The sequence below is a fragment of the Schistocerca serialis genome, chromosome 4 (assembly GCF_023864345.2).
Source record: "Schistocerca serialis cubense isolate TAMUIC-IGC-003099 chromosome 4, iqSchSeri2.2, whole genome shotgun sequence".
NCBI lineage: Eukaryota > Metazoa > Arthropoda > Insecta > Orthoptera > Acrididae > Schistocerca > Schistocerca serialis.
In genome coordinates, this window is record NC_064641.1 from 914,246,826 (window position 1) to 914,265,709 (window position 18,884).

Below are 18,884 nucleotides of genomic sequence, written 5' to 3' on the forward strand. Positions count from 1 at the left end.
TCGTATCTTAGGAGTCCCTGGTTTGTCAGTTAGAGGTGGGACTCCGTCACCTCCGAAGGTCCGATGCGTTTTGCTCTGATTGTTGCCAGTATCATATTTAAAGTACCAGGGAAGCAGGTTGCTAGCCTTCCTTGCCCCGAGTCCCATTGGGTTTTACCCCTAACGGTTGAGGGACTAACCGGTGGATTTGGTAGTCTTTGCCGTATGAGCACAAAGGTGACCACGACTCAGAATATGTCCGAGATGCCCAGCCATATTCCAAAGTAACTGGTATCCCGACTGTCGGGACCACTTAATTGGCCACTCATACGTTGCCCGTGGTTCATGAACTAGGACATGACTACAAGAACCCACACCATGAACCACTTTAGCTTACATGTCAAAACAATTTTTTTGCTGAAGTGCGTACTGTTCCTCCACATTTTCTTATATTGTGTAATGTTCTTAGTATCGACAAAGGACGTGGATCAAATTCGTTGCGAAGCATCTCCTGTCCCAAGACACTCAAATGTGAAATCAATCATCGAGGCGACTTATCCAAAGCTACTGCCTTCCTCTCTATCCAGTTCAGTGAAAAGATGACAGCAATTCACCTGTAATGGGACACCTGAGATATCTAATTTGACAACAATACAACATCCTGTGTACCTAACTGTTCATGATTCACCATCATCATAGATTGCAATCCCTGACATTCATCTCAGAAATTTCTTTTTCGAAGTAAGGCCTGCGTTTTATAGCAAGCCATAAATGCTCTCTTTACCTGTGGTTTTCTTATTCTGAGCTTCTTGCTTAAAAACAATACAGAATTTTACACTGATGTTCATTCACTTTGAGGCTGTTGGAAGCTATTCTTCTAGGCTCCAGCATGTGTGATCCCTGCGTCCGAGCCAACGGAGCTAATTTTGGGTTACAGTGTCACGTTTACCACATTATTTAATTTGCGTTAGCATCTGTTGATGTAACTTCTACTGCATAGCTAATTGGGTAGTTGTCTCAAAGTGTGAATCAGGATTTACGTCAATATTTTTTTCAATTTTTTATTTTCTGATTTCCTCAAGGAATAAGACGAGTGGTAGATCGTGCTCCGGCGAAGTAAATGAGCGCCTCCAGTGGAATGTCGCGTACAATGCCCAGTAATCCGGAACTTAGAATCTGGCTTTAAGAGAGACGGTAACTGTTCATGGCTTCGTGATACATGTGCGGTAGCGGACACGATAAGTCCATAGTTCACAATTATTACAATAAATTTCTTATTTTTTTCACACAGTTTTCTAAGACACATTATGAAGGAGAGAAAGACCATGACTCGCTCTTAGCGGTGGAAACGTAAGTGGCGTTTTCTGCAGAAGTCGCTTCTCGGAAAACCTAAGTACGCAACATCCCAACATACGGTTATGAGCTGAAATATTATGAAAACTATTTTAACGGGGTGTTAATCCATCTTCAGAACGCGACACAGTAGCAAGTCTGCATTTTCTGGCAGTTAAATGTTTCCGGAAACAATGCTGCACCAGGTGTCTACGTACATGTCACGCAAGAAAGGAAGTGTGCGTGTGGCGTATCTGGCCGGGGGTCCTCTGCTGAGAAGTGAGGCCGCCTGGTGCAAGCCCTTTTATTTGCCGGTACCTCTGCTACTTTCACGTCGATGGTGATGAAATAGTATTGAGGACAACACACACACACACACACACTCACACACACACACACACACACACACACACAGAGAGAGAGAGAGAGAGAGAGAGAGAGAGAGAGAGAGAGAGAGTTCCGAGCGGAGATTACCCGACCCGGTCGGGAATCTAACCCGGAACCCCGTGATGTAGGGTCACTTGATTGCCGTAAATTATGGGCCGCTGGTTCGTAGGGGTCGAGCTGGTGCCCGATAACGACCACATGTGTTCAGTCCTGAAGAATGGCTTTCTGAGTATTTGTATTTCGTATGTATACGTTTAACTGACCGACATAACGAACTTCTGAAGTAGTGGTTTGTAACTCGGCCCCTCCGTACTGCAGAAGCTGTGGGCTACAATTTGCCCTCCTGAGCACTTCCACGCACAAGCTTATGTTGGTTTAAACTGTTCTATTCCTTCTGTTAATAATTTTCTAACGGAGGTTTTAGCTTATAGATTGAGTAATATTCCCCATGAGGATGTCCGACATATTTTTAGTGGGGTTAACATGACAATGAATGATACTTTTGTACGTGTAACCTGACACATGATGTATGAGCTACGAATCAGGTAGTAGTATATGATTTTAAAGTGTGTGCTCTAAATGAGACTATTTTCCTCAAAACTGTACCTAATACTTCCATTTTGCATTATGTTGCACGGTAATTTAGATGGCCCATACGGGCAATCCAAAGCAGGTCCCTCCTCCTTCGCATAATGCCTGTGAGTTCCAACAACTGTACTTACATGGTGTAAGCCAAATATAGTTTCCAGTTTTATTATAGATATAAAAACTGCACCAGTGTATATTTGTTAGTTATTCTAATGTACCACATGACGTATTTGTTACAAAATCAGTACTGTTTTATTTTATAGACTGACTAGCACACCTATTTAAAAGGCCCGACTTATCTTTTGTAGTTTGAATTATGTACTGTAATTCCTTAGATGTGGCGTGACATATTAATTTCGATCCATTACTTTTAATAGGACAGCACAATGAAAATAACGGACAATGAATATTGCTCCACTGTTACCTATCATTCACAGATAGATTCAAAGATCCCTGGTCATATTATAAGACTTGTGCATATATTATGATATGGCAGCTTCCTGTTTGTATCGGCTAATGGACGTAATCATGTACAGTATTATATTGTTTTTGTGCCACATACGCATAAAAACACGATGCATATCTGTTCGCTTGTACCAGTGACGTATTACAGTCCTAAATGAAGCTTGAAGCTTAAGATATGTAAGTAACTTTGGCTATAAAGCAAATGTACACGCGAGAGCATGTAGACAGTTTATACATCAACTATCTTCACCATTTTTGAACAGATTACAGATGCTTAAAAATGCCCTACGGTTGAAATTGGCCATTTGCACGGAGAATAAAAAATACAACCTATTTGGACCATACTTTCATTCTCAAAACACAATGTAAGGGCTGCAAGCTCACGCGTTTATGTAGAAGCGAAGTGCCGCTATTAACGGCAAAAGAATTATTAAGAGGAGCAAGTAAAGTTTGACTCTAAGGAGTAAAACAAGTTATTATGAAGGAAAAGTTACTGACATACGTAGGGAATTAGGAAAACAAAAAACGTTCAAATGTGTTTGGAATCTTATGATAGCTAACTGGTAATGTCATCAGTCCCTAAGCTTATACACCTACTTAACCTAAATTATCCTAAGGACAAACACACACACACCCATGCCCGAGGGAAGACTCGAACCTCCCCCGGGACCAGCCACACAGTCCATGACTGCAGCGCCCCAGACCGCTCGGCCAATCCCACACGGCTTAGGAAAACAGTTTTTGCCTTTGGAAAGACAAATTTACCAGACTCCATTTTCAATAAAAATCTGCACTGAGTTCTTCAAATCAAAATAAGTCAAATCCCGCCAAAAACGTGACGAATGGCGAGTAATTAGGAGAAAATAAGTCCATTCCAGAACCACGTCCAAGAAGGCTTGGAGTAAAATATTTTTTTATGTACGAATGTGTAGTGGTCTTTGTTAGACGGTCTGTTGCGGTTGGCTCTGACGGACAGACTGTGAGACCATGGACGGTCCACGCTGTAGCGCCAGACTTTCGCTGGACCAAGCCACTGCCCTTACCACTCGCTGCCTGGGAAATCGCCCTAGCTAACAACTGTAGAAGCTGTTGTTTCTAACGTGAGATGGAAACAATAACTGTACCAAGCTAAAGTGAAACGGAGAAGTTCTGGCAGTAAGGACAATTTTTTTCTAAGGTTTGTATCGCATTTTCATATTTGCCGGAATGTGCTGTAACGTATCTTTCCTTACTGTTAGAGTAAAATGTGAAAGAAATATTTAAATCTGGTGAAACGTTTGCAGGAGATTCAGGAAAGTTTGCCTCTAGAAAGATACGTTACTAACGCGACAGCACGATGCGGCTACTACTTTAACAAACATAAAAAAATCTCCAGCTGTTTTATTATATTTCAACACCTTTAATGATTTACGTATGCGTTTCTTTTCTTATTGGTGTATCAGGTCCTAGAGGTTATTGTACATCGTCATTGTTGGGAAGCACTGACAGTGAAAGTATTACTACTTTTTGTATGGAAGTCACTACAAGACTTCCATACAAAAAGTAATAATAGTACAGAATCGGATTTCGCAATAAAGAATGCAAAGGTTCGAGATTATATGCACGCAATACTTAAAGGACACGACGCGCTAAGATATCGCCCGTTTGGTCTCAATGCGTGCACAATCCTGATACACTGTCCTCTAATGTGAAACTCATACAGATGATTGCAGACACATTTAACCGAAAAGTAGCAGTTATTATTCAGCAATAATCGGCAATTACACTGATGACTCACCACTACCTCTGATCGCCTGCCGTCAGACAACAGAAATGAGTACAAGAACCAGAAGGCCTCGCTCCCTAAACTTTTGTTTTTAGAGAAAAACTGATATTTCTTCACGTTTTTCGTGCATAAAGTCTGTGGATTACAGACACCATTCGCTTTGCTCTGCTTAACGTTACATTTATTTTCTATTGCATAGTTCTCATAGGGGATAATTATTTTATCACAAGATTTAAAAAAACCGATTCATGCTTTACAGGATGTGTTTCAGTTTATTAGTGTAGTGTGCTCATTGTAGTAACGTCTATGACATTACACGAATATACATTTAAAATTAAAAGGGTAACATAAAGCTTTTTTCTTCATTGCAGCACTAAAAAGCGTATATGTAATTTACAAACTTCCTTTTTCTTTGTTAAGCGTTGTTCGAACGCCTCACTGTAAGATGAGAATTTTTATGATCCCACCGAAGCAACGTAAGATACAAATTGAGTTTTTAGACAAAAAATGTTGAGTTATGTGGCTTATTTTCAAAGGTACATTTTTTCAAAAAAATGGTCCAAATGGCTCTGAGCACTATGGGACTTAACATCTATGGTCATCAGTCCCCTAGAACTTAGAACTACTTATACCTAATTAACCTAAGGACAGTACACAACACCCAGTCATCACGAGGCAGAGAAAATCCCTGACCCCGGGAATCGAACCCGGGAACCCGGGCGCGGGAAGCGAGAACGCTACCGAATGAGCACGAGCTGCGGACCAACATTTTTTGTTTTTCACCCACGTCCTATTTTGAAATCTCGATGATGATTCTACACCACGTAACTTCTTTCAGGCTAAAAGTGTGCCGCTAATGCAGTTGCGTAGGCTCGACCACTTTAGTGTTGTTTGCTGGGTGGCGTCTTCGGGATGAGAGATGGCGCACTCTGCGAGGGCGCGCGGCGGGCACGAGACACGCAACAGGTGCGCGCGGGCGTGCTCTGGCGTGCCGTGCGACACGCTGCCGCGTGCAGCCCACGTGGACGCCCCGTGCTGAAATGAACAGCAGCGATTCGTAACGCGTGCAGCGTCCTATTGACGGAGTACCAGCACTCTAAATTTAACGACTCCGTTGCAAATATATCTCTGTTGGTACCCTCTGCCACTAACCTCCATTTATTCAGTCGTCCTCCTAAAGTCATCAACATCGCTAAGCAATGAGAAGGATGTGAGTTAAACCTGGAAGCACTTTACTGTGGTCAAATTAAGAAGTGCGCATGTGTGTGTCAACACTAATAATTTGATCCAGGCAATTTAATGTGACCACCGCCTACATTCGACTTCAACATGTGATAGTCACTTACTGTTGTGTACATAGTTCTGCATAGTCAGCGCGTACACACCTTTACTAATAGAGCGTGCCCCGCTAAGCACAACACAGCAGACGCAGCGCTCGTCCGTCTCCGCACTACGAGATGGCGCTGCCTTAGAGACGGACCAAATTCTGCTTCCGCCGATCCGCGTATTAATATGTAACGCAGCCAATGAGATTGCTGCTAACGTAGAACCTTTTCTCCTCACGGATTACACTCGTGCAGTGATACCTGAATGCGCGAGGTATTATAACGAGTGTACAGACCTCCGATTAGCCAGTCTGCAAATGTATGCACCAGTCGGTACCAGTCTGCATTAGTCTGTACCAGTCTATCGTCAAGTTTCAGTCTGCGCCTAATAAGATTATCATATTGCTGTACATAGCCACGAAGATAGATGTATAGACTCTTTGTCAAGTATCAGAGATATGTAAGAATAAGATTAAGGTACCAAGACCAAAGGAACCTCAGATTGTCAGTTGTAAACAGCATCCAGAATCAAGTTACGTAATGTCTATGCTTTTTATTATTTTAATTAATGTGTTTGAAAATTGATCAAGTTCTGTTTAAAGTTGGTCATCATCAATCTGCTACTCTAAGCTTGCAAGTGGCATTTCTATCGTCTGACCTAACGGCAGAAGATAAACACGCCACGATAAGACCACGGGACATATTGCTGACACTCGCCTACTTCGTTAGAGCGACAAGTCAAATAATCTGATGGTGTCTGTACCGAAGGTCTTACAGTACGTACACCACACTTACAGACGGCAGTACTAGCAGTGGAGACATGACATGTGTCGGGGGATGCGGAAACGTAGCGATTTATCTGATGTCTAAACCTCCATGAGCGTTGGCATTTGCGACAACCGTGGAAGCATTTGCAAAACTGGTATCTTTGTAAATTGTTTGCGTGCCACTGTCGTTACAGCATACCGAGGATGGCGAAAAGGCGCTATCGAAAAACGGTGCCGAGGTAACTGTAGTGCACCACGAGCACAGATGACGGCCGCGGAGACGTGCGCAGTCGAATCAACACACAGCTGTCGAGGAACTGACCCCAAAGGTGAGCTAAAGGGCTACCGACAGTATTTGCTCAACGATCATTCAGCGGTCTTTGCAGCGTACTGGGTGCCGCAGCAGGCGCCTGATTCACGCGCCCGTGTTGACTGTTGTTCATCGGCGACGAAGACTGGAGATTGCACGCCAACTGGAGACCCGCAGAGTGGCGACAGGTGACCTTTTTAGGTCTCAGATGACCGTTGGCGTGTACGGCGGGAAACGTCTGAAAGCAAACACCCAGCAACAACAGTTGGAAGCGTCCAAACAAGAGAAGGGAGCGCTGTGGTCGGGAAATGTTTTCATGGCATTCCCTGGTTTAGATCTCTTATACAGGGTGTTACAAAAAGGTACGGCCAAACTTTCCTCACACACGAAGAAAGAAAATATGTTATGTGGACATGTGTCCAGAAACGCTTACTTTCCATGTTAGAGATCATTTTATTACTTCTCTTCAAATCACATTAATCATGGAATGGAAACACACAGCAACAGAAATTACCAGCGTGACTTCAAACACTTTGTTACAGGAAATGTTCAAAATGTCCTCCGTTAGCGAGGATACATGCATCCACCCTCCGTCGCATGGAATCCCTGATGCGCTGATGCAGCCCTGGAGAATAGCGTATTGTATCACACCCGTCCACAATATCAGCACGAAGAGTCTCTACATTTGGTACCGGGGTTGCATAGACAAGAGCTTTCAAATGACCCCATAAATGAAAGTCAAGAGCGTTGATGTCAGGAGAGCGTGGAGGCCATGGAATTGGTCCGCCTCTACCAATCCATCGGTCACCGAATCTGTTGTTGAGAAGCGTACGAACACTTCGACTGAAATGTGCAGGAGCTCCATCGTGCATGAACCATATGTTGTGTCGTACTTGTAAAGGCACCTGTTCTAGCAGCACAGTTAGGGTATCCCGTATGAAATCATGATAACGTGCTCCATTGACCGTAGGTGGAAGGACATGGGACCCAATGAAGACATCACCAACAATGCCTGCCCAAATGTTCACAGGAAATCTGTGTTGATGACGCGATTGCACAACTGCGTGCGGATTCTCGTCAGCCCACACATGTTGATTGTGAAAATTTACAATTTGATCACGTTGGAATGAAACCTCATCCGTAAAGAGAACATTTTCACTGAAATGAGGATTGACGCATTGTTGGATGAACCATTCGCAGAAGTGTACCCGTGGAGGCCAATCAGCTGCTGATAGTGCCTGCATACGCTGTACATGGTACGGGAACAGCTGGTTCTCCCGTAGCACTGTCCATACAGTGACGTGGTCAACGTTACCCTGTACAGCAGCAACGTCTCTGACGCTGACATTAGGGTTATCGTCAACTGCACGAAGAATTGCCTCGTCCGTTGCAGGTGTCCTCGTCGTTCTAGGTCTTCCCCAGTCGCGAGTCATAGGCTGGAATGTTCCGTGCTCCCTAAGACACCGATCAATTGCTTCGAACGTCTTCCTGTCGTGACACCTTCGTTCTGGAAATCTGTCTCGATTAAATCGTACCGCGCCACGGCTATTGCCCCGTGCTAATCCATACATGAAATGGGCATCTGCCAACTCCGCATTTGTAAACATTGCACTGACTGCAAAACCACGTTCGTGATTAACACCAACCTGATGCTAGTACTGTGGAGCAATGAGTCGCATGTCAACATAAGCACCGAAGTCAACATTACCTTCCTTCAACTGGGCCAACTGGCGGTGAATCGAGGACGTACAGTACATACTGACGAAACTAAAATGAGCTCTAACATGGAAATTAAGCGTTTCCGGACACATATCCACATAACATCTTTTCTTTATTTGTGTGTGAGGAATGTTTCCTGAAAGTTTGGCAGTACCTTTTTGTAACACTATGTATAATAGGCTGATCGTCCGCTATGTTTTCCCCGTCTCTGAGGATTCGGCGATGTTTATCTTGTGTGTGGTTAATTCGTTCACGCAACTTATTACAATATTACTAATAAAATATTTGATATTGCATATGTGAAGTGTACGAAAAGTAATTACAGTGCATAAAGACATTTAGAATGCTGTTTTCATACAACAGAAAAATTTAAATGCAGTATTACACAGCCGGCAGGAGTGCCCGAGTGGTTCTAGGCGCTACAGTCTGGAACCGCGTGACCGTTACAGTCGCAGGTTAGAATCTTGCCTCGGACATGGATGTGTGTGATGCCCTTAGGTTAGTTAGGTTTAAGTAGTTCTAAGTTGTAGGGGACTGATGACCTCAGAAGTTAAGTCCCATAGTGCTCAGAGCCATTCGAATCAGTATTACACATTTACAGAGATGTAGGCTCGGACCTTCCGGGTGTTTCGTAAATACCAAATGTAATGAGTTAAGAACTCGGTACCAGTGTCTCCAAATGTGGGTTTTATGTAGTAACAACATGTGCCTATGTATTAGTTTTTGCCTGTATACAGGCACTTCCAAAAGTGGTATATAATTTTTAATCATAAGGACGTGTAGGTAACTAAACAAATGCGGCATTTTTATTTGCAGAACTTGGGAGTATAGTTTCATGTTGCAGTGAAACGAATCTTTATTAATAGTTTCACCTATCATTTAACTTCATTCATTCTGTGTACGTCAAGATAGTTATGTACTTGTGCAAGTTCCCTCACAATGACCAAATCACTATAAAAATATCTTAATTATCACTCGTCCTACCGTAACTATATAAGGAGGGGAGTTAACTATTATTCGGTGTGTGTTTATGATAACGGCGTACAGACACATTGCAAACGTTCCTCTCCACTTCGTCAAATACGAAAATATCATAGGATTAGAAAAATTTTGAAATCAACTGCTTCACTAAAGTTTTGGACTGGAGGAAGAAAAGCAACTTTATGCAGTTCGTTTCGTGTTTATAACTACTTTTATTAACGAAGATTTATAATAGAGAATTGAGCGACAGGTCATAGTTCCCAGTTTTCTTCGTCCGGGGTGAGTTGGAAATGTAATCATGCTAAAACTGTTTTTGCAATGGTTAGTGCAGTTCACAGTTGAGCAGCTAACCATATTTACCAAGGATTCTTCAATTCATTTTATTAGAAATATCCACTCGCATCGTGACTTCTAAGTAAACGAGTGTGAATATCCTGTACTTTGGGGAAAACATGGCAGACAGTTCAGCTAAGGTTATAGGAATCTTTCGCTGGTTGATGTCGTCGTTCTGGAAGACACATTGTTTCAACGTAAGTGTGCGCCTATGCTTCGAGACCACGTCCACCAGTACATGCAGCTTGTTCCTTCTCGGCACGGTGGCATCTACCAGGAGGACACTGCAGCGTGTCACACAGCTCGCAGCGTACGTGGATCGTTTACTGTACTCCCCTGGCCACCAAACTCCCCGAATTTAAACCTACCTCGATCGACTTGTTCTCACCATGTATTCTCAACCGAGAAACCTAGCGCAGCTAGCCACTGTGCTGGAGACAGCCTGGTTCCATCTCTCTATCGATATGTTTCAGAACCTTACTGATTCTCTTCTTTCACGTCCGGCCAGCCAAAAGTGGTTATTCAGGCTTCTGACCAATGGTCCAATTAACTGACTGAACTGTGTGTATCCGGTAATCGGACTCGTTCGCCATTTGCAATGAAGGTTAATACGAGTGCAACTGAGAGCTATAGCGTAATATACATCTGCCTAGTCGTACATAACATCCTAGTTCATCCAGGCGAGTTGATCCACGCGAAACAACAAGATCGTTGGGGAGCCATCCTGATCAAGGGCCACTCAACCGCCACACGACGTCCTCAACACGCTCGTTGGAGTTGTGCCAACACGGTGACTGCATGGCCGCACGAGCGCCCTCAAACCAAATTGGGCAGTTAGGGGCTGCGAATTGCTTGCTGTGTGCGGGTACACATGTCTTGGAGCGTACTGTAGATAATGTTCTCGGTCCCACGTCGCTTTGTCGGTAGCCAGTTAGAGTCAATGGCAGACATAACAGGTTACTTACTTTTATGTTGCATAGAGCATCGGAAAGATTCTTTCATGGAAGCGATGTACACTACTGGCCATTAAAATTGCTATACCACGAAGATGACGTGCGACAGACGCGAAATTTAACTGACAGGAGGAAGATGCTATGATATGCAAGATGATTAGCTTTTCAGAGCATTCACACAAAATTGGCGCCGCTGGCGACACCTACAACGTGCTGACATGAGGAAAGTTTCCAACCGATTTCTCGTACACAAACAGCAGCTGACCGGCGTTGCCTGATGAAACGTTGTTGTGATGCCTCGTGTAAGGAGGAGAAATGCGTACCAGCACGTTTCCGCCTTTGATAAAAGTCGGATTGTAGCCTATCGCGATTGCGGTTTATCGTATCGCGACATTGGTGCTCGCGTAGGTCGAGATCCAATGAATGTTAACAGAATATGGAATCGGTGGGTTCAGGAGGGTAATACGGAACGCCGTGCTGAATGCCAATTGCCTCGTATCACCAGCAGTCGAGATGACAGGCATCTTATCCGCATGGCTGTAACGGATCGTGCAGCCACGCCTCGATCCCTGAGTCATCAGATGGGGACGTTTGCAAGGCAACAACCATCTGCACGAGCACTTCGACGACGTTTGCTGCTGCATGGACTATCAGCTCGGAGACCATGGCTGCGGTTACCCTTAACGCTGCATCACAGACAGGTGCGCCAGCGATGGTGTACTCAACGACGAATCTGGGTGCACGAATGGCAAAACGTCATTTTTTCGGATGAATCCAGGTTCTGTTTACAGCATCATGATGGTAGCAGTGAACGCACATTGGAAGCAATTATTCGTCATTGCAATACTGGCGTATCACCCGGCGTGATGGTATGGGGTGCCATCGATCACACGTCTCGGTCACCTCTTGTTCGCACTGACGGCACTTTGAACAGTGGACGTTAGATTTCAGATGTGTTACGACCCGTGGCTTTACCCTTCATTAGATCCCTGCGAAAGGGCCTTTCTGGTTACAGAAAATCTTTGACTGCTGCCATGGCCAGCACATTCTCCAGATCTCTCACCAATTGAAAATGTCTGGTCAATGGTGGACGAGCAACTGGCTCCTCACAATACGCCAGTCACTACTCTTGATGAACTGTAGTATCGTGTTGAAGTTGCATGGGCAGCTGTACCTGTACACGCCATCCAAGGTGTTTGACTCAATGTCCAGGCGTATCAAGGCCGTTATTACGGCCAGAGGTGGTTGTTCTGGGTACTGATTTCTCAGGATCTATGCACCCAAATTGCGTGAAAATGTAATGACATGTCAGTTCTAGTATAATACATTTGTCCAATGGATACCCATTTATCATCTGCATTTCTTTTTGGTGTAGTAATTTTAATGGCCAGCAGTGTAAAAGAAGTCAATTTACAGGACACATACGCATGTATAGTGTTAACATTAATGAACACAATATTTTTCAATCCTACTCACTTTGCTACTCTTAAAAACAAGGGCTGTTCGGACTACCAGTCTTTGCGTAGAAACTCGTCTATGGAATAGAATCATTTTTCCAAGAATTACGATTTTAGGTGCAACGTCGGAAGCTGTGTGTTTCTGTAGTCTACTGTAATTCCAGAAATCTGTAGCGAAATGCTGCAAGATCTACAGATGATAGATCGTAGATGCACGGACTGGCAGCCGAATTCCCCCCCCCCCCCCACACACACACACGCAAACAATAGCGCGGTGCGTTTAATTACGAGAAAAGATCAATTATTGTGTGACTACGTCTTTAGTGGTAAATCTCTGGGAAACACCATGCAGCAAAGAGGTGACAACGGGCGGCACAGGTCCTCCACCTTTGAATTCGCTACACAGTTTGCGTTTATAATTTGCGATAGCTGATGGCACCGACTGTCGTCAACAACTGATGCTCGTGGTACACGGCTCAGCTGCCGAACTTGTGTCCAACTTGTTGAATTTTTCCTGAAGGCATGCACAGCTGGGCGTGCGAAATGTCGGAAGGAAGGAGCTGTTGAGGCGGTCAAACTATACTTATGTCAGGCAGTGCTGCCACCATATGCATTTATTTGATGGTTGCTTGGGTGGTGATTTGGGGGAGGGGTCCAGACAGCGAGGACATTTGTCCCATCGGATTAGGGAAGGATGGGGAAGGAAATCGGCGGTGCCCTTTCAAAGGAACCTTCCCCGAATTTGCCTGAAGCGATTAGGGAACTCACGGAAAACCTAAATCAGGACAGCCGGACGCGTGTTTGAACCGTCTTCCTCCCGAATGTGAGTCCACTACCCCGCCCCACTCGGTATATTTATTTGATAACAGTCACATGCGAATGTGGAAGTAGAAGTGACACACCGAAGGAACTGCCACTTCAGTGACGTGTGAGTACCTTGCTAAAGTGTGTGTATTGTTAAAGATCCCAATAGCACATTCAAAATGTTGTGTTCTTTAGTTATGGTTACTTCGGAGCTACTCACAGTATATTTTTCGTTGGATACGCAAGACTGGCGGCTGCCTGCTAGTTTCCTGAAGCCTTCTGATTACTGACAATTATTACTGAGTCGGTACAAGAACGACCACCTACATATATCAGGTTACGATTGTCTCTTCTTACAGCTACCGTTTATCACATGTTCCATACTTCTCTTTTGGTGTAGTTAGCGTCTTTATCTTTTTACCAGTCTGCTTAATTTTCACCATATTTCTATAACACCATATCTCAACACCTTCGATTTCCTTGTGTTCAGGCTACCCCATGGTGCGTGATTCACTTTCAAAGAACACTGAACTTCAGACATGCTGATTCAGAAACATCTTTCTCAAATGGGGTCTATATTTGTATTCCTGGGATGCTTTACTTTTTACGTTGGTTGTGCATCGTCCGTCATTTTTCTTGCAAGGTAGCAATATTCCTTCATTTCGTCTATTAACAGTTCCCTGTTGTGAAGTGAAGTTTGTCGTACTTTCTCGATTTTTTTCTCATTTAACATTGTACCCTCAGCTGACTTAATTCCACACAGCACGCCCTATAATGCGTCCCCGCTTTCGCAGAGGACAGGAATGTCGTCAGCGAAGCATTAGTGCACTTTCATACTGAATTTAGAACAGTAGGGATAACGCACTGCTTTTCCGCCTCACGCCGTTTTCAATCGAAGGACATTTACGTTGTCACAAATTCCTTTGATTTCGTCATGAATCATTGTCTCTGGTAGTTAAAATTAATGTGCAGCTCCTCAAGGCGGGCTAGTGTGGGCTGTAACTGTCGTATGACAGTGGAACTTGATACATATGCTAATACGTCATTGCAGAAACGATTTACGTTAAAAAATAATAATAATAATTCCAGTTTTCGCCACCAGGTGCGAATCTGGCGCTGTACGACAACCAGGCTACCATGTGACTAGCCATAGTGTGAGTGAGCACTATGCCCGTCGAGAAGAGAGACCACGTGCTGTTTTATGTGAACGGCAGCAATTACAGTGCTACGTTGAAAAGGGCTGACGAGAAGCCCGCTGCCATTAAATTGTTTAAAAAAAGATGATAATGAAACTCGAAAACACAGGTGGGCTTGGAATGGGACTTGGAATAGCAGTGTGTCCCAGCCCGGTGGAAGTTACTGACGATGCTGTTGCTGCTGTAACTGACCAGGCGGCACGTACCCCAGGTTGTGCCAGTCTTCTTGCAGTGTCACGAGAATTGTGCATCCTATGGTTAACAGTACGGAATGTTTTGCGGTCTAGTTTACACTGGTCCGTGTGAAAGATCCAGACAATGTAGCAACTGAGACTTTATGATCCGTAGAAACGTTCTGAATTTGTTCTTTGGTTTTCGAACTTGGTGACCTGTGGGAGGGCTATATTCTCTGGGTGACGAAGCACATTTTACAGTACTACTGTTGTATTTGGGGAAGGAGACCAGACAGAGAGGTCATCGGTCTCATCGGATTAGGGAAGGACGGGGAAGGAAGTCGGCCGTGCCCTTTGAAAGGAACCATCCCGGCATTTGCCTGGAGCGATTTAGGGAAATCACGGAAAACCTAAATCAGGATGGCCGGACGCGGGATTGAACCGTCGTCCTCCCGAATTTTTACAGTATTAGTTGCAGTAAATAGAAAGTCCTGCCGAATTTGGGTACCATTGAACAATTGGTTGTCCACGAAGAGCCATTGCACTCGCCGTATGTGACCGTGTGTTGTGGATTCACACGATGCTTTATTCTCGGCCTGTCACGTGTACCGTGACATCTGCACGCTACGGAGACATCCTTGTACGGCATGTGTTTCCTGCTTCGGAAGAGCGCAGCTACGTGGAAACTACTATTTTAGTGCAAAATACGGTATCACCTCATGTCGCTGACCCAGTGAAAGATCTGTTTAATGTAACCTTCCACGAACAGGGGGGTTTCCAGATACATGGCTTGCGAGGTCACCTGATGTGAATCCATGCCTTTTGAATCAGGCTCTATCTAAAAGAATCCGTTAAACTGCGACACGATCTATCTCTACCCGATCTGAAGACCAGTACACAGGAACACGTTGCTGAGATTCCACTGGAACTGCTGCGAGCAGCTGCTGATCACGAAGTTTTACGGATGCAGTATCTCGTCGACGTCTCCAGTGGTCACACTGAACAAATTGTGTAAGCGGTGATTAATAATAAAATCAACATTATACCTTTCTCAGTTTGATATTTTCTGCAAACGTTCCGTTCTTAATCCATTACACATGGAAATATTTCTATACGTCTTTCTTGCATTCACAGCAGCAGATTTGGACCTAACGGTCAAAATCAGAAACAGTTTTTTTTTTTTTTTGGCAGATTGAATTGGTTTTGCATTAACGCATTATAATGTCTACCAAGTTTCGCTGATATACGATAATTACGGACCACGCTGCACGTCTGTAGTAGGTGTACTTTTATTCTAACCACCTGGTACATATTGTAGGAAAGTAGTCTGTCCGGATAGGGTTACCTGTTCCTCTGAGGACTTCAAATATGGTGCCTCACTTATTATTACTGAACGGCTTTTGTAGGTCGACAAATACTATCGAATCTTGACCTTAAGTAGTGAGGGCAATGAAACCATTACATCGAAAACCTTTTAAAGCTCGACGCAGGATTCGTCCCCACGAAACACGAATGTAAATGTTCATGAAGGAAACAGCCGGTGACCATTTGCTGAGAGGTTTGCACCCATTCTTCGAGAGCAGTAACGTAGTATTCCTAATCTGTAACTCTGTGTAACATACGTTTATGATTAGCTGACAACTCGTCGGTCATGATCCTTTACAAATTGCCGTTAGTAATTTTGTGAATCCTATCAAAACCTCGCAGACGGAACACAATCACGTCCAGTCTAATACCATGCAAGTACCGGGTGATCAAAAAGTCAGTATAAATTTGAAAACTTAATAAACCACGGAATAATGTAGATAGAGAGGTAAAAATTGACACACATGCTTGGAATGACATGGGGTTTTATTAGAACCGAAAAAAAATTGCTAGACGCGTGAAAGATCTCTTGCGCGCGTCGTTTGGTGATCGTGTGCTCAGCCGCCACTTTCGTCATACTTGGCCTCCCAGGCCCCCAGACCTCAGTCCGTGCGATTATTGGCTTTGGGGTTACCTGAAGTCGCATGTGTATCGTGATTGACCGACATCTCTAGGGATACTGAAAGACAACATCCGGCGCTAATGCCTCACCATAACTCCGGACATGCATTACAATGCTGTTCACAACATTATTCCTTGACTAAAACTATTGTTGAGGAATAATGGACATATTGAGCATTTCCTGTAAAGATCATCATCTTTGCTTTGTCTTAATTTGATATGCTAATTATTGCTATTCTGAGCAGATGAAGTGCCATCTGTCGGACATTTGGTGAACTTTTGTATTTCTTTTCGTTCTAATAAAATCCCATGTCATTCCAGGCATGTGTGTCAATTTGTACCTCTCTATCTACATTATTCCGTGATTTATTCAGTTTTCAAATTTATACTGACTTTTTGATCACCCGGTACATTCAGATGTTTTCCAGTATGTAAGAGTTCTATATCAGGACGAATTCCCGTCTTCAGCCACCGACACAATAATCCGAACACCTCAATGAATGAAAGTACATATCGGTTTATACAAAACTAAAATGTTCAACCATACCATCGTTTTATGTTGCATAGATCTGAAGGTTTTCGTGACATGAGCATTGTTATTGATGATAAAATCATCAGACTCGTTACACCGTTTCAAATTGCTCTGAAAACTCATAGAATACTTGAAGTTTCGACACCTCTTCTGGGATCGTATTCTGGATTCTTGTGGTGTCATTGGGTGCTTGAAGGTCAAATACACTAGAAGTTCGAAGGCGAAGCCTGACAACTAAGAAATTTTATCATAAATTGTCAGCGTTTACGTCCTTAGAACTCTTGTCCAAGGGAAGCGATCGAAAACACCGTAGTCTGTAAATTTTCTAGTTGTTACACTCGTGCATCAAACTAGTCTCAGGACTGAAGACTACAACAAGAACAACACTCGTGCCTTTATTCCTGCACGTTGCAAGAGTTCTGTGATGGTGTGTATCCGGAGAATGAATCTAGGTCAGCCTAGTCAGTGTTCGTATGATCAGATTTTAACGTGTTTAACATCATAAATATGGATAACTTTGAAACTGGGGCAACCACAGCTAAAACAGGTATACATGATTGATTGACAGTTTTTTTAACACAGGTATTAAAATTATTAAATACAAAACTGAATGAAAATTCCAATCGTCCGCTACAATTTTTTATTGAAGTCAATTATACACCTACACTACTTGTAAGTTGCATCTTCTGGCGAATGCAAATGCTATGTCATATGGTGTGGGGAGTTGTTACAGAATACCGCAGATTAACTGTTGGCATGGCCAGGAAAAGTTCTCAGTCCTCCTCAAATCATCCTCAACTGATAAAAAAACGTCATTTATGGTTGCCTGTTGCTTGACATAGGCCGAAAAGAACAAATATTAATCAGTAAAGCGATGACAGTTCGTGGTTTTAAGACAGACATGACATGCGTCATAGATGTTTTTTTCTTTTTTGCCAGTCGATGACGGTTTTTTTGTCAACTGAGGAGGGCTGAGAACTTTGCCTAGCCACTCAGACAGCAACTCTGCGGCATTCTGTAACAACTCCTCACCTCATACAAAATAGCAGTTACATACACCAGAAGATCCAACTTACAAGTTGCGAAAACGGTTGCGTGGAACTATTACTGACTTAAATAAATATAACTACAGTGCACTATTGGGCTTTTCATTTAGTTTTATGTTTAATAGTTTTAACACCTGTATTACAAAAAAATTGTTTAATGTCTGAATTGTCAGAAAGTCAGTTATTATAAATGATTGATCCGAATTATTGTCCAGGAAAAATTACTACCACCACCTTATTTTCATTTACATAGGGATAAAATAGATTATATATATATGGATGACTTACATATTGCCACGGTAATTTGTGGTATGAAGTTAAGGTCAATCTTGTTTATCCAGGAACTGGATTTCTCACACACGCTAGTGTTAATGCAAGCGCAGAAAGCTATAAGTTTCCCAAACAACGCTCCAACTTTAATAGGACCCATTGAAACTGTAGAATCTGCTGTCACTAGCGTAGTAGTTAATTCTCATTGAAGGAGGAGGTATCACGTACGTACCGGTGAGCCACTGCGTCACGTCAGATGACCAGCCGCGCGTAAACGCCGCCCGTCACACACAACCTGACGCTGTGGGCCCATCAGCACTGCTGACTGTCCCACCCCTCCCCGACAGTACACACGCTGACAGCCCGCTTCACGGACTTGGCAATCCCAACCCCGAAAATTCCTTACTCTTAAACGCAGTGAAGAAAAACAATTTTTATTTTCTAGATTCCTGTTCTGACTTTCAGCTTCACTAGTAAAGGCAGAATTAAATCTTTGTCACAGAGTGGTGTGTGTAA